General features: G+C 43.8%; 1 pseudogene; it reads right to left on the bottom strand.

Annotated features, from left to right (window-relative positions):
* Nucleotides 1-1,530: 1,530 nt before the first annotated feature.
* Nucleotides 1,531-11,596, bottom strand: LOC101658513 (annotated as a pseudogene).
* Between the last annotated feature and the right edge of the window lie 3,102 nt (nucleotides 11,597-14,698).

Raw genomic sequence — 14,698 nt, 5'->3', positions numbered from 1 at the left:
AGTTATGTAAGTGTAACTCAGCTCTGAACCACGATCCATGAGTTGTTGGTTTATACAGATTGAACTCTTAAATGACTGACCGTGGGTCTTGGGTGAGGGGGGTGGTGTCCAGTCACATTCATTTACACGGGAAGAACCTGGCCTGTGGGATTACCACACTGTAGTAGAGCCAGGAGGGCATGACAACTGAACATGCAGTGCTTCCGGACCACCTTTCATTGGATGCCTGCAAAGCCGGGGATCCTAACTGAGGTCACCGGCTGTCAACTCCACCACCTTGGGGCGGCCATCCTTCTTCTCTTCCCACACCAGGGGATTTCGGTCTTAAGTCCAAGGGCTACAGTAGCTTTTGAGGTAGAGCTTAGTTCATTGCATGGGGTTTCCACACCGAGTCCTTCTGGTGTGGCCTAGGAGGGATGCCATATTCCCCCAAAGGACAGAGTCTAAGGTCACCATAACGCAAGGGGTATCCACCCCACTCCCCACTCCCAGGCAAAAAAAAAAAAGGGGGGGGAAAGCTCTGCGGGCGGAGCTTTCATAGTACACATTTGCCCTACTAGGCCAGCATGGAGTAACTAGCGCTGAGTTAGCGCACCCAGTGGCATCACCCGTGAAAGTTCTGACTGGTCACAGTGAATTTTTTCATTAAGCAGTTTTGCTCCCAGCTCATTGTTTGTGATGGCCTAAGTGAACAGCATGCAGCTGTGAAATTTTGTTTCCTGCTTGGGAAAAATGCCGCAGAAACTGTTGTGATGTTGAACACCGCTTACAAGGACAGCACGATGGGAAACGCTCAAGTGTACAAGTGGTTTTCTCATTTCAAAAAGGCGAAACGTTGATTGAGGACAAACCTCATTCTGGACGTCTGTCAACTTCCCTATTCCTGGCGGAGTGACCCCAAATGAAGTGAAGCCTCCTCTTTCAAGGTAGTTCTTACGGTGTGCATATAAGGGAGTGACGTACGGTTCACAGACACAAGGCAGGTGACTCTCTAGCCCTTTTTGAGGGAGACAGGATCAGATGTTACGTGTTCTGAAAGCAGAAGCCTGCTGACGCCTTGGTGTTCTTCCGTACAGCAGTGGGTGCCTACAGTATTTATCCTTTTGTGATTGACTCACTTCACTCCGCATAACGGTTTCCATGTTAACCACAGGTATTCTAGGGTCTCTGTTTGTTAACCCCCAAATCTCTGTCACGCCTGGATCTGATGCTTACTCTCTTTTCAGATTGTTTTTTTGCCTTGTAGTGTGTTTTATTGTTTTGAATCTAATACGGATTTATTTAGTTTTTTTAAACTATAAATTACAATCATGAGTATACCCATAATTTTTCTATGTCCAACTGCAGAATAAACAAACCACATAAGCCAGTTTAAAACAAACAACAGTACTTTTTAGCATAATTCTCAAGAAATTTGAAAAAGTCTTGGGCCCATCACTCTTTGGAAATATGTATCAAGTAACCATAAAAATATTTAGCCATTTCCAGTCGTTCAGAGAGGTTCATGCATGCTCCCAGGCACAGAAAGCATCAGAGTTCTTTGAACTCTCCTAGTTTTGCCAATGATATCTATGCTCAGCTGCATCACTTGCCAGAACATCTGATCAACATTCTGCTCTTTCCAAAGTCCTTGCTGAATATACTGCCTGCAAATTTAAAAGTGCCATGCAAAGTTAAGAAATGCAAAAATAATGACTTGAGTCTCCTCATTTAATTCTGTTTCCAGGACAGACTCTGGCCAGCAAGAGCACATTTTTGGATCCTGCACACATTCAACTGCCAATGCTTTTCCACATGGAATAGGGTGTAGGCCTACTGGCTCGGTGCTCAGAGCATTCTTTTCCATGACTTCTAGACCAGCTAAAGCCAACTCACTCTTTTGAGGAGGCTAAACATGAAATGATATCTTTCTGATAGATTTTGCCTAAGAAAGGGCAACTTCTGTCCATTATCAGTTCGTCCTTCCAGGATTAGAACTGATGACACATTGATAAATCGGCCTCTTTGCAGTCTTATATAATTGGCTGTATCACACTAATTTCCTGATGACTGTCACTCACATCACTGTGCCTGTTCTTGTAAGCCTCCTTTTAAAAGGTGTCTTTCACCTGGCTGAGCCTGTGGCACAGGGACGCTGGGGCACCAAACAACTGTCTGCCGAGCAGCTACTTCAGCTTGCAGAATGCCGGGTTCCTTGAGCTGTCTCTCTGCTGTTGCTTGCTTGACGTTTCTTTCTCTCAACAGCTTCCTTAAATAGAGCGGCTGTGAATTCTTCCCATTCTTGTCCACGCTGATCTTGCACTTTAGAAAGCCGTTCGCATTCTTCATTTTTAAACTTCCGTTCCTCTGAAAAGAAAATGATTTTCAGATTGGCTCACAAAGCAAAATCCATCTCTCGGAACAAGCACAAGAATGAAAGAATGTGCCTGTGCAGGGAGTGAGACCCTGTTCTGTGATATCTTTGTTGAGAGTTGGACGTGAGGCATCGGGTGGAGGGACGGAGGTAGACGGCGGCGCTTCAGTGGGAGAACTGATGCTAGAGTTAGGCTCTGTCTCTTTGCTGTGGCTGTGATGTCAAGAGACACTTTCCCTGGTGTCTGTTTTGTGGTAGTCTGTTCCCCTACATGTCTTTGGATCCCTGATGGTGTGTGTAGTGGTTACACATTGGGCTGCTAACCCCAAAGACAGCCGTTCGAAACCACCAGCCACTTTGTGGGAGGAAGATGAGGCTTTCTACGCCCATGAAGAGTTACAGTCTGGGTAACCACAGGGGCAGCTATACTTTCTTCTAGAAGGTCACTAAGAGTCAAAATCAACTTCAAGGCAATTAGTTTTGTTGTTTTTAATTGTCTCTGGACTTCCCCGAATCCTCCTTAAGTAAGGTTTGAGGCTTATCATTCTTCCCATTATAATATCCTATTACATTCAGAAGCCCTCTGTGGAGGTTGCACATTGCAGGAGAGGAAGCATTCCGTAGTCCTGTGGTTCGGTCTCAGTTTTTTAGTGAACCTGGGTCATGGGTGGTGACCTCTCAGGTTTCCCACCTGAGAGATCGGAAAGCTAGCAGGTGTTCTCCTTCCCGTAGATCAGTTAGGCTCTGGTAAAGCCCAAGTCAGTTGCTTCTATTAATTAACTTCCATCAATGGCAGGCCTTGTTAAGGAAAACCCCTGGGAATATTTCAAAGTGGCCATATCCCCGCCACCACCCCTACCTCTATGGAAACACGGGCTTTTCCTTTCCTCTTCAAAGCCAAACCCAGGAAGTACGAAGGCTCTTAAAAAAGAGTGGGTCCCCGGAAGTTAACACTTGCATTTTTATTTTGCTGTGGTCATGGAGAACATGCACAGCAAAGCCCCAATGCAAGCTTCCCGTGTCTGGTTCAGTGATGCTACTGTGCAGCCGTTCTCGCCCTCCTGCCCCACCCCAGTCCCCCAACGGTCCTTCCTGTATTCACATCAACTCACTGCCCCTTCAGTGTTGCTGTCAACTCTCTGCAGTGGCTGCTGTCATATTGATCCAATACGATTGCTCTTAAAAGAGCATAAGATCAAGGAAGACATTTTTTACTAGTTTTGACTATTTTATTTAGCTATATGAAGACTTCCAGGGCTATTTTTGGTTTAAGGTTCAAAGGTTATCCCAGGGCAACCATTTCAGGAGTTCATCCAACCCCTTTGGCATAGAAAGTCTGGAGCCTATGAAAGAATTTGAAATTCTGTTCTGCATTTTTTTCTTTTTTGATTGGGAGTATTTGATAGAAACTTTGATCAAAATGTTCACTAATGGTAGCTGGGCGCCATTCAGTTTTTCTTGGCTAATGGGAAAGTAAGTAGCTGCAATTGGCCAGGCATTCCATGTTCTCCTCGTATCCCTTGCTCTCCTTCTTCCACCGTTGCTCCAGGCACCAGAACAAATACAGAGCCTCGGAAGTCTGCCTGCAAGTTTAAGACTCCTGGCAATAGGTAATGACCGAGGAGGTAGAGCAGAAATACTGGACACATTAGGTCAGTTAACGGGGTGTCCATGAAACCATGACCCTAAATTTTCAAACCAAGTCACCAAGTCCTGTACGTTTTGGTTGTACATAAGCAGCCTCGGGAACTGTTATGGGTTTTTTGTTTTGTTTTGGAGACGGGGGTGTCATTGCTATTAGCACTTCGGCAAATCAAACATTGTATAGGTGTGCAACCTCACTTGCTGAAAGTGAAGAGGATATGAAACACTTGCTGCTGGTGGTCAACAATTGCAGCCTTTAACATGGATTGCAAATCAATGTAAAGAATACCAAACAAAATCCTCACAATCAATAGGACCAATAGGGAACGTCATGATAGCGCAGAAAAGATTGATGAAGTCAAGGATTTCACCTTGCTTGGATCCACAATCCATGCTCAGGGGAGCAGACATCAAGAGCTCAAACAGCACATTGCATTGGGAACATCTGCTGCACAAGACCTCTCTCAAGGTTAAAGCGCATGGATGTGACTTTGACAACTGAAGTTCACAATTTCAATAGCCTCGTAGGCATTTGTATTGTGGTGCTGGAGAAGAATATTGGAAGTACTCAGCAGCCTGGGGGATGACTACATCGATACTTAACTGCCAAACCTTCTGGTAACTGCCAAAGCACCAAGAATCATAAACCTACCAAGTTAACGCACAACTTTAATCATCCCAGTAAGTACTGTATGACCCTCGTATTAAAAAGCCACGAAAAGGCAGAACTTGATTAACAGGGAAAAGTGGAGGGATGGTAACGGTGCTGTGGAAAATCACATCGTTTAAGGATAAGGCTGCAGTCACTGCCCTTGAGCCAATTCCAACTCACAGTGACCCCACAGGAAAGGGTAGAACTGCTTCTGTGGGTTTTCTGAGACACTAAATCTTCATGAGAGTAGAAGGTCTCATCTTTCACCTGGGTGTGCACAGTCGATTGATTGCTGTCAATACGGTGTGCACCTCTTGTTGTTCGATGTCACTGAGTCCTTTCTGACTCATAGAAACCACATGGGTAACAGATGGACACAGCCTGGTTCTGTGCCAGCCGCACAACTGTTATGTGAGAGCCCATTGCTGTAGCCACTGGCTCAGTCCATCTTGCCAAGGGTCTTCCTCTTTCTCACTCCCCGCTTTCCCGAGCATCAAGGTACTGCCTGAAAACATGTCCAAAGTACGTAAGACAGAGCCTCCTTGCTTCTCAGGCACATTCTGGCTGTACTTACGACAGATGTTTGTTCTCTCGGCAGTCCATGGTATTCTCAATATGCCTCATCAGCACCAGAGTTCAGATACACCAATATTTCTTTGGTCTTCCTTACTTAATGTCCAACTTTCACGTGCATACGAGGCCGATGACAATACCATGGCTTGGGTCAGGTGAACCTAAGTCCTCAAAGTAACATCCTTGCTTTTCAACACTCTAAAGAGGTGTGGTACAGGAGATTTGCAAATAGAATGTGTCCTTTGATCACTTGACTGCTGCTTACATGAGAACTGATTGTGAATCCAAGCAGGATGAAATCCTTGACTTCAATCTTTTCTCTGCTTTTCATGATGTTACATCTGGATCTAGTTGTGAGGACTGTGGTTTGCTTTACATTGAGTTATAATCCGTACCAAAGGCTGCAATCCTTGATCTTCCTCCGCGAGTGCTTCAAGTCCTCCTCACTTTCAGCAAGCAAGGTTGTGTCATCTGCATGTTGCAGGTTAATCAGCCTTCCTCCAATCCCGATGCCACATTCTTCTTCATATAATCCAGCTTCTCTGATTATCTGCTCAGCATACAGATTGGATTAGTGAGAGGATACAACCCTGACGCACACCTTTCTTGATTTTAAGCCATGCAGTATTCCCTTATTCTGTTCACACAACCACTTCTTGATCCATGCACAAGTTCTGAATGAGCCCAATGAAGCATTCATTAATTCCCATTCTTCTCAAGGATATCCATAGTTTGTTATGATCCACACAGTGAAACACCTGGCATAGTCAATAAAACACAAGTAAACATCTTTCTGGAATTCTCTGCTTTGAACCAAAATCTATCTGACATCAGCAATGATATCCTTTGTTCCACATCCTCTTCTGAATCTGGTCTCTTATAGGTAGGTCCCTGTCAATGCACTGCTGCAACCATTGTTGGATGATCTTCAACAAAATTTTACTTGCAGGTGATATCAATGATAATGTTCTATAAGTTGAGTATTCTGTTGGGTCACCTTTCTTTGGAATGGGTACAAATACAGATCTCTTCTGGTCAGTTGGCCAGGTAGCTATCTTCCAAATTTCCTGGCATAGACAAATAAATGGTTCCAGTGCTTGTCAGCTTGTTGAAACGTTTTCGTTGGTATTGTCAATTCCTGGAGCCTTGTTTTTGACTAATGCTTTCAGTGAAGCTTGGACGACTTCTTTCAGTACTATTGGTTCTTGCTCATATGCTACCTCTTGAAATGATTGAATGTCCACTAGCTCTTTTTGGTACAGTGTTTCTCTATGCATTCCTTCCATCTTCTCTTGATGTTTCCTGCATCAGTCAATATTCTGTCCATAAAATCTTTCAATATTTCAACTTGAGGCTTGAACTTTTTCTTGAATTCTTTCAGGTTGAGATATTCTGCCCATGTTCTTCCTTTTTTGTCTTCTCTTAGCACATTTCATTATAATTTTTTACTTTGTCTTCTCAAGTTGCCCTTTGTAATTTTCTATTCAGCTTTTAGTTCATCATACCTTCCATTTGCCTCAGGTGCCCTAAGATTAATAACGAGTGTCAGAGTCTCGTCTGACATCCACTTTGATCTTTTCTTATCTCCAGAATGACCTTTGCTTTCTTCATCTTGATGTCCTCCCACAGCTCATCGGGTCTTTTTGTCATTAGTGTTCAATGTGTCAACTCTGTTCTTGAGGTGTTCTCAGAACCCAGGTGGGAGAGACACAGGGTCATATTTCTGCTCCTGTGGACTTCTTCAGCTTCCACCTGAGCTTAAATATGGGCAATTGGTGGACGTTTCCAGTTGACCTTGTTTTAGCTAGATAAGATTCTCGGTTGTCTCTTCCACAGATGTTGTCAATTTGATTTCCGGGTATTCCATCTGAAGACATTTACACGTACAGTCGTTTGTGTTGTTGAAAATAGGCATTTGCTACAGAGGAGTTGTTGGTCTTGCGAAATGTCATCGTGTTATCGCCAGCTTCATTTCTATCACCAAGACCATGCTTTCCAACGACTGTTCCTTCCGGTTTCCAACTTTTGCATTCCAATCACCAATAATTAACAGTGCATCTGGATTGTATGTTTGATCAATTTCTAAAGACTGAGAAAAGTCTTCAATGTCTAAATCATTAGCTTTAGTAGTTGGTGCATAAATTTGAGTAATAGTTGTATTGACAGAATTTCCTTGTATGGGGATGGATATTATCAGATCAGAGACAACCCATTACTTCAAGATAAATCTTGAAGCATCCTTTCTGACAATAAATGCAAAACCATTCCTCTTGAATGTGTCATTCCTAGCATAGTAAACCACATAATTTTCTGATTCAAAATGGCAATGCCTATCCATTTCAGCCAACACCTAGAATATTGATCTTTATGTGTTCCATTTCATTTTTGATGCTTTCCAATTTCCCTAGATTCATACTTTTTATCTTCCATATTCTGATTAATTGATGTTTGCAACTACTTCTTCTCATTTTGAGTTGCGCATCAGCAGCAGAGGTAGATCCTGTCAGCTTTACGACAGAAGGCTTACCTCATCCACGTCATTATGGTCGATTCCACTTTGAGAAGGCGGCTCTTCCACAGCCATATTTTGAGTGTCTTCTGGCCAGAGGGGCTCATCTTTGGGCACTGTCTTTGAAAAGGTTCTACTGCTATTCAGGAGGTTTTCAGTATCTGATAATGTTCCTCTGCTATCTGCTTGTCTGTCAGTTTGTTATACTGCGGTGGCTTGTGTGTTGCCGTGATGCTGGAAGTTATGTCACCAGTGTTAGATAGACCAGCGGGGTCACTCAAGTGAACAGGTTTCAGCAGCTATCATTTCAAAGAACTAGGTGCTGAAAATCATCCCCTATGTTAAGATTTGTATAGTATAATCGCACCATGATGAGATCTGCTGAGTAGTCGATCAATTAAAAGGAAGTTCCTTTGAGGGTGTGGCCCCTTCCTATGACCATCAGAGTTAACCATTGGCTTTTTGCTTGATCTGGGTCCTGCATCCAGATCCTGGATCTGGCGGTCATTATCTGAGCTCCAGGTTTTGGGACTTGAGTCAATGGCCTGCCATATTGTCTACCTATTGTGAGATTCATTAGCCTTCGTCCTGTGAGCAAGGATCCTTCTATCTTTCCACCTGCTGATCTTGGACTCTTCAGCCTCTGAAGTCCATAAGCAAACAGGCTGCCATCCGACCTGCCAACATTGGGTTCCTCGGTCCTTGCAGTTGTGCTGACTGTCAGGTACATAAAGAACATCATGCATAAAGAAAGAAAAGATCCACATGGATGTCAGAAGACTCTGAAACTTGCCCTTGAACATAGTGTAGCTGAAGTGAATGGAAGAAATGATAAAAGAGCTAAACAGAATATTTCAAAGGGTAGCTCAAGAAGATAAATACTATTATGAAACGTGAAAAGCAATGGAGTTAAAAAATCAAAACAGAAGAACAAGTTCAGCATTTCTCAAGTTGAAAGAACTGGGTGGGGAAGAAGGTTTTTTAAATCTTCGAGTTGCAACATTGTAAGATTCCATGGGCCCAACAGAGGCGTCCTGGAGGCACAGTGGAGCATGCACTGGGCTGCAGACTGCACTTTGCAACCACTCTATAAGAGAAAAATGAGGCTCTATCTTTCTGTAAAGAGTTGCAACGTCAAAAACCCTAGGGAGCAATTCTGCTCTATCACATATTAGTCAGAATTGGCAGTTGGTTTGTTTTTTATGGGCCAAATGTTGAATGCAGCTGGAAGCATCAAAAGAATGTGGAAATAATACAGTCACCACACCAAAAAGCAATGGGCAACACAACCATTTCAAGAGGTAGCATATGATCAAAAACCAGTAATATGGAAAGAAGTCCATGCTGCACTAAAAGCAGTAGCAAAACCAAGAAAAAAACCTCTCCAGGAATTGACAGAATACCCACTGAAATGGATCAACAAATTAATGCAGTGCTGGAAGCACTCACTCGCCTATGCCAAGAAATTTGGAAAAAGCTACCTGCCCAAGTGCCCAGAAGATACCCAGATCGGTGTCCATTTCCAAAAAACAATGACCAAACAGAACACAGAAATGATCAAATAATGCCATTTACATCACATGCAACTAAAGTTTTGCAGAAGATAACTTTAAAACTATTACAGTAGTACATGAACAAGGAGCTGCCACAAGTCAAGCCAGATTCAGAGAAGACATGAATGAGGGATATCATTATTGATGTCAGATGGCTCTTGGCTGAAAGCAAAAACTACCGGAAAGATATTTATTTGTATATTACTAACTATGCGAAAGCATTCAACTGTGTGGATCATAATGAACTATGGATAACACCGAGCAAAACAGAAATTCCAGAACACTTCATTGTCTCATGTTTAAACTATACATGGATCAAGATGCTGTGTTGTTTAAAATCAGGAAAGATTTGCATGAGCGTCGAATCTGTCTACCTTACTTAGTCTCTATGCTGAGCAAATAGTCAAGAGAAGCTGGGCTAAATGAAAAGGAGACGGCATCAGGAGGAGAGGAAGCCACACAACAAGCCATAACAGGCCGATGGACAACCTTGCTTGCTGAAAGTGATGAGGACTTGAAGCTCTTGCTGATGGAGATCAATGCCTGTAGCCTTAAGTATGCACTGCTACTAAGTGTACAGAGGAAAACATTCACAACTGGCCCAACAGACGATGGAAACTTTGCTTGGACCCACAATCAATGCTCACGGTGGCAGCGATCAAAAAATCAAATGACATACTCTATTGAGTAAATCTGCTGTACAAGATTCCTTTCAAGCGTTGAAGAACAAGGATGTCATTTTGAGAACTCTGGTGAGCCTGACCCAAGCCATAGTATTTTCAAGCACCTCATATGCAATAGCTGGACAGTGAGTGATTAGACTAGGGAATAACTGCTATCTTTGAATGACTAGGTTAGCAAAGAATATCGGAAGTACCATGCAATGCCAGAAGAACAGTGAATCTGTCTTGGGAGAAAGACAACCAAAGTGTTCCTTGTGAGCAAGGATGCTAAGACTTCATCTCATCTACTTGGGCCATGTTATCAGGAAGTGGCAGTCCCTGGAACAGGGCAGATGCTTGGTATAGGGTCAGTGGAAAAGAGAAGCCTTCGACAAGATGGATTGCACAGCGACTACAGTACTAATAAATACAACACTGATGAGAATGGCACAGGCCGGAAGTGTTGTGCTCTGTTGTACACCGGCTCACTGGAAGTTGGAAATCACTGGCTGGCACCTCACAGCAACGAGGTGGTGATTCCATTTCAGCTGCTGTTCCAGCTGTGGCTTCGTTGCTTGTGCAAATACATCTCCTAGTACCCGATATGCTATGGACCTGGCCAATGCCTTCATCTCAAATCTGCTTTTGAAGCATCACCCGAAGCCATTTGCCTTCAGATGGCAAAGCCAGCAACTCAAACGCACGGTCCGCCCTCAGGGTCTAGCGACTGTGCAGCATCCGGTCATAATTTGGTTCACAGAAACCGGGGCTACTTTTCTCTTCCACAGGACCTCACACGGATCTATGACATCGACGATGACATTATTCTGATTGCACGAGTAAGGAAGAAGTATCAATGACGCTATACTTATTGGTAAAACATCTGCATGCTAGAGGGTAGGAAATTAATCAGACAGAAATTTAAGTGTCTTCTACCTCGGTGAAATTTCTAGGAGTCTAGTGTTGTGGGACATGTGGAGAATTCCTACTGAAGTGAAGGCTAAGTCACTACCTCTGGCCCCTTTCACTATTAAAAAGGAGACACAACACCTGATGGCCCTTTTTGGAGGCGATGTGTCCCACATTTGGCTATGCTACACCAGCTCCTTTATCAAGTGACTAAAAAGGCTGCTGGTGCTGAGTGGAGCCCAGAACAAGGGCAGCAGGTTCTGCTACTGATGCAGGCTGTCATACAAGCTGCTCTGCCCCTTGGGCCATATGATCTGTTACCCAATGATGCCTGAAGTGGCAGTGACAGCTAGAGACGCAGCTTGGAGTCTTTGACAGGCCCCTATTGGTGAATCACATCACCAACCCTTTGTGTTTTAGAGCAAAGTCCTGCCATCTTCTGCAGATAACTATTCCCTTTTTCAAAAGAGTGTTTGGCTTGTTACCGGGTCTTAGCAGAGAAAGACTGAAGGGGCCTCGAGTCACCATAGCCACCGCTGCATATTATGGACTGAGTGTTGCCTTAATGCGGAGTCATAAAGTTGGATGTGCTCGGCAGCCCTCCATCATGAAAGGGAAGTGGTATAGGCAAGATCAGGCTCAAGTAGATTTGAAGGCACAAGCTGCATGAAGAAATAGCTGAAATGGCCATAGTCTACATTCTTGTCACTTACCTTCTGTGGCACTTACATATAATCTCATGTCAACGTGAGGATATTAAGAGTAAAGGTGCGTCCATCACAGCTTGATGATGGCTCCTTGTGAGGTCGACCTTCTCATGAGGATTCTGGGAACTTCCTCAGCCTCGGCTTCACTTCCTGTTGACAAGCCACATGGAACCACGCTGATGGCAGCCAGAGCCCTGAAGCTGGAGGAGCCAGATGGAGACACACACCAGGGTTGAGATGCTTCCACTGCCACTGTATCCATAAGACTTTCTACCCAACGGTCTATGATCTTCCTGCGTTTGGCATCATTCATTGCATGTGCTGTGTGAGTCTAAAGAGGAATTTATGGACTAGTATTGGACATACTGGCTAATATTGGACTTATGAACATGATCTAGACTGGGCTGGGATGTTTTCTCAATATACAATTGCTCTTTAATATAAAGCTCTCTTACACACATGACTGTCAATGAATTTGTTTCTCTAGGCAACCTGGACGAACACACCTTCCCTCTCCTTATGCACCTATGACCACATGGGGAGTACTGCCTGGGGACTGAGGAAGGGAAAACTCATGCCAGGTTTACAGTTCATTCTGCATGCTTATACAGGCACCGCTCTAAAGTTGACAGTGGCATCACTACAGCCCCTTTCTGGAACCTTCTGGAAGGACAGTGGTGAAAAGAAAATTCTCCAAATGGGTAGAACTTCCAGCAGTGCACCTGGTAGTTCATTTTGCTAGGAAGGAGAAACAGCTAGATATGAGACTGTATACTTACTCATGGTCTGTAGCCAAGGTTTAATGGCATGGACAGGGGCTTGGAAGGAAAAATGATTGGAATATTGCTGAAAAAGTAGTGTTGGAAGAGGTATGTCGAGAGGTCTTTCTTATTGAGCAAAAAAAAAAAAATGAAGATATATATTTGTGTCTCATGAGAATGCTCACCAAAGGGTTGCCTCTGCAGAGGAGGATTTTTAACAATCAAGTGAATAGGATGATGTTTTACAGAAACCAGACACTCTCTTTCCCTGGCCACTCCTGTTATTGCCCAATGGGATCCTCAACTAAGTGTCACAGTGGCAGGTTATGCATGGGCTCAGCAATATGAACCTCCACTTGGCAAGAGTGATTTGGCTACAGTGACTCCTAGGTGCCTAGTCTTCTAGCAGCAGAAACTAACACCCAACCCTGAGACAGAACCATTCTTGGGGTGATCAGGTAGCAACCTGGTGGAAAGCTTAGTACTTTGGAGCACTTCTGATGTGGAAAGGGCAGTGCATTAGTCTGGGTACTTTGGAGAAACAAATCCACAGCAACTCATGGATAAGAGAGAGTTTTATGTAAAGAAAATGTGCATCACGAAAACATCCCAACCCAATGCTGCCCAAGCCCACAAGTCCAACATTAACCCATTAACCCAACACCAGTCCACCAAGTCCTCCACCTCACAAAACAGAGGCAATGATGCCGACTGCAGGAGGAAAGCTGAGTCAGTAAACGAATAAGCATCTCAGCACTAGCAGGGGTCTCCACACGGCTGCTCCAGCACCCAAGGCTGCATCGGGATAGGTCCATGTAGCTTCTCCTTGGGGATGTCTTGTAGGAAGTCAATCTTGCAAGCTGAAGCAGGGAACTGCTAAGGCAGCTGCACCCGGTGCAACCATCACAAAACAAGAGACCCGAGAACTAGAAAGGCGAGGCTCACCACCCATTTATCCCTCCACCTTTCAATTAGCCCCACAAGTGATTATCAGCCAGGTTGGCACAATTAACTAACTCAGGCAGTATTTTATTCTTACTGGAATATTTACTCTAGATATGAATTTGCCTTTTCTGCAGACAGTGTTCATGCCAAGAGTACCAACATTGTAATATCCTACACAGCATTACCTTCAGATTGTGGGACTCACTGGATAGCAAATGAAATGCAGCAGAGGGTCAGTGGTCATGGAATTCACTGCTCTGACCCTGTGCCCAGCATCCTGAAGCAGTTGGTTCAAGAGCATGGTGGAATGGCCTTCAAAAGACAAAAATCTGACACCAGCTAGGTGGCAATATCTTGCAGAAGTCTTTATATATTCTAAATCAGTGTCCAGTATAAAAGGGTAAATCACAAAGTTAAAAAATCATAGCAACCTTTATTAAACAAAAATATCAAAATGTGAAGCTACTGTTTGTCATCATATCCCCCATCCGGGCCTTCAGGACTATTCCCTCTCCTGGCTGGGTAGCATCCCATTACCTGTATGTCCGACATTTTATTTATTCACTCATCTCTTGATCAGTGTGCAGGTAGTTCCTACTTTTTGACTATTGTGAAGAGTGCGGCCACAAACACCGCTGAACAAGCTTCCGCTGGAACCTGTTGTCAGGTCCTCCAGAGTTTTCCACCTCGGGCAAGTCCACACTGAGCTCCTGACAGCCCATGAACTATCGTTTCCGTGTCTGCTCTCCTACCTAAACTGGCTCCAGCTGCTCTCTCTAGGTACTGAACTTCTATATTTGCCTGTCTCTCCAGATTTCTGCGGCAGCTTCCCTGTGACTCGGTTCTCTGGTACATCTTCAGTTCGTTTGGCTTTTGTCTTGTTAGGAGAACAAGAGTGATTCCAAACGCTACCTCTCTGGCCAGAAACTGAAAGTTCTCATCTGGTTCTTTCTGTAATGCCATTGTGCCAATCATACAATTAATCTATTAGATGAGGTTTTGAAGGGGCAAAGAAGAATCGTAAAACCAGGCAACATTCAGCCACATGTGGAAAGGTACTAATCATGCCCCTCAATATCAGTGATGGTTGGCTTATATGAACAAACTGCAGAGGCAAAAGCAGTTTATTTCTGATCGACTTATATAATGTACTATTAAAATGCTGTATTATGTAGCCCATCAGGGTGAGAGTGCTATCTAAATCTTATTGGTGGAGGCTGGTGGTCTGGTGTACAGGAAAGCGAGGATTAAGTTTGGGGACAGACAAGTCTTAGGGGTGTTATTCACTTGACACCCCTTGCCTTTCTGTGAACCACAGGACTCCATTTTAATTTTCTTTAACAATTCCTATCTGATATTCTCTATTTGTGACATTGTCATCAGACCTTTCTTTTATCATGGTTTCCTTTAGCTATTTGAAGATATTAGAA

Source organism: Echinops telfairi, unplaced genomic scaffold, assembly GCF_000313985.2.
Source record: "Echinops telfairi isolate 266 unplaced genomic scaffold, ASM31398v2 ScPeMD7_7469;HRSCAF=8507_0, whole genome shotgun sequence".
Classification (NCBI taxonomy): domain Eukaryota; kingdom Metazoa; phylum Chordata; class Mammalia; order Afrosoricida; family Tenrecidae; genus Echinops; species Echinops telfairi.
The sequence above is the reverse complement of the archived record's forward strand: the minus strand, read 5'-3'. Positions and strand labels throughout refer to the sequence as shown.